This window comes from Condylura cristata, unplaced genomic scaffold (assembly GCF_000260355.1).
Source record: "Condylura cristata isolate star-nosed mole 26May11 unplaced genomic scaffold, ConCri1.0 scaffold00013, whole genome shotgun sequence".
Taxonomy (NCBI): Eukaryota; Metazoa; Chordata; class Mammalia; order Eulipotyphla; family Talpidae; genus Condylura; species Condylura cristata.
Genome location: NW_004567114.1, coordinates 8,162,189 through 8,164,817, shown reverse-complemented (window position 1 = coordinate 8,164,817; position 2,629 = coordinate 8,162,189). Strand labels below are relative to the sequence as shown.

Below are 2,629 nucleotides of genomic sequence, written 5' to 3'. Positions count from 1 at the left end.
GAAGCCTCTCGCCACCCCTGAGCCTCTGGCCTGTACCCCAGTTCTCTATGTACAAATAAATAAATCTTTAAAAAAAAAAAAAATTTTAAGTTGTAAGGGATCTTGAAAGTCATTCTAACCTAACCTAGTAAGCAACAGATTCTATGACACTCCCTTGTTTGGATACTTACTATGGTAAACTCACAACTTTCCGAAGGTAATCCCATTCATGAACTGCTCTGGTTATTAGTTACTTATCTCTTACCAGCATCTTTCTTTTTACTTACTTTTAATAACCCCTATACCTGTCTCCTTCCCCTTAATATATCAGATATCCCTAAGAGATGTGTATATAGTACCTCTCCATACTGAGGTCACTCATGTACTTCCTTAATGTATAATTTTTTTTTCAAACAAAATATTGCAATAGCTTGTCTTTTTTTTTTTTTTTAACATTAGGCACTTTTTTTTTTTTTTAAAAGATTTATTTATTCACACAGAACTGGGGTACAGGCTAGAGATGCGGAGGGTGAGAGAATTCACCAGGGACAGAGTGGGGAGCAGAACAGGCAGATCCACGAAGTACACTGCTGAGGGGAGCAGTCGGCGCGCCAGGAGAGGTCTGCCGTGCCATGTGGTCACCTCCGGGGCAGGCGGGGATCGAACTCATGCGGAAGTGGCCTCAATTTCTCAGTGCTGTGCTTAACCCGCTGAGCCACCAGGGAGGGCCAGCTTGTCATTTTTAATCTTCAATTTAATCATTATCCAAGAGCAGGCCATCAAAAGCAGCTCAAGGTAAAGAGACCTTACCAATAGCACCCTCTAGCGGAAAGAGCAATAAATTGATAATCAGAAGGATGATGATTTGATTGTGTTCCTCAAATGCTCCTGAACTTGTCAGCAAATCACTCATAGCCTAAGGATGAAATAAGCTGTGATGGCACCCAGAAAGTTAATAAATCCCAGTGCTACAGGGCTCAAAACACCATAATCTGGTTTATACATTTGAGAATACCTTTAAGCTATGTGCTATGGGAAAGCATTTAGTTCCCATATGTGCTATGGGAAAGGTATGAAATAAATGACACATCCCTGCTCCCAGTAACCTTGTATTTCTTTTCCTTTGTGGGATAAAGTATAAGGCAGCCAGTCAACAATTACTTGTACCCTAAAGTAAAACATAAAACCTGAAGTATTAAGCTGGAATGGAGAAAAAATACCATACCAAGGCTTGTTCTTGGATTTGAGTAGGGTGCACAATATTTTCTATGGTGGTAATGTTATTTGGGGAGTAGATGTGATTAACAGAAAAACTGTTAAGGATCAGGTCCATTCTTTGGGCAGGAAAAAGACAAAAGTCTAAAACAAACAGGAAACAAGCAGCACTGTCTGAAGTACTGGGTAAGGCAGGCCGGCTGGCCCAGGTGAACAGGGCCAACCAAGACAGCAATGTAGAGCCTTGGGCTACATCCTGAGAGTCTATCCTGGTCTTTGAAAAAGAAAGGAGTAAATAACAGCTCTAATTAATAAGGATTATTCTGGCAATTATTATGAAGGATGAATGAAAGGAGGCAGAAACTAGAAATTACTTTTTTTTTTAATTACAAAAGTTTATTTTTACATCATTTTGTACATAGAAATTACTTTAATTAGGGAAAATAAGAAGCTGAGATCTAAAGCATGAGAGTGTTGGGGCATTTCGCCAGTGTGTGAAACACACACATATCAGTCATTCATTGTTTCAATTCTCAGGAGAAAGAAGTTTCCCTTCTGAGTCTGAAGGTCAAATAATACACCTATAAAATGGGGAAGGCATTCTTCCTCAGAAATATTCTCTCTACTGGCCTCTCTCTCTCTCTCTTTCTGTCTTTGTAGATAGGAATATCATCTCCTTATATCTCCCTCAGTATCATATAGAGTGAAGAGTTTAAAGATGACATACCACTAATGAAAGGATAAATGCATGTAATTTTTCTCAAGGATTATCTACAGAACATCTCAAAAGTTTAAGAACAGGCCCTTTGAACCAGAACTTCTATTTCTCAAAATTTACACTAAGGAAATCATCTCTCATCAACACAAACACACATTATCTTGGGATACCATGATAGTAAGTACTAACTAGTAATTCAGAGACGTTCTATAACTGGATTAAAGAAATTATGGCAAATTCATATAAAGGTATTCAGTGTAGCCTTCAAATAATTACAAAATTATAAGGCTTGATGTGTACTAGTATTCATTATTTAGTGACAGAAGCAGGTTGCAAAACTATGAATAATTTATCTCGGTTCTGTTTTAAAACACTTACACACTACTTACTTTCAAAAGCTTTTATGTATGTATTTAAAAGCACTGAAAAAAACGAAAAATGATTATATCTGAACAGGCAGAGTTGTGGCTTTATTTCCTTTTAATTTTCTGAACTAAATGTTTTTGTAATAAGTGGTGGAGAAAGAAAAAAAAATTATTAAAAGGAGTAAAAGTTAAAAATAGTAAGTGGGCATACTGGGTCACAAGATAAACATCAACAGATACACTAAGATGGAAATCATACCAACTATTTTCTCCGAACCACGAAGGAATCAAACTAGAAATAAACCATATGAAGAAGGCAAGAAACCCACCTACCACGTGGAGACTAAAACCC

General features: G+C 37.2%; 1 protein-coding gene across 1 annotated transcript in view; it reads right to left on the bottom strand.

Annotated features, from left to right (window-relative positions):
• Window positions 1–2,629, bottom strand: part of TRIP11 (thyroid hormone receptor interactor 11) — a 63,593-nt gene that overhangs the window by 24,123 nt on the left and 36,841 nt on the right.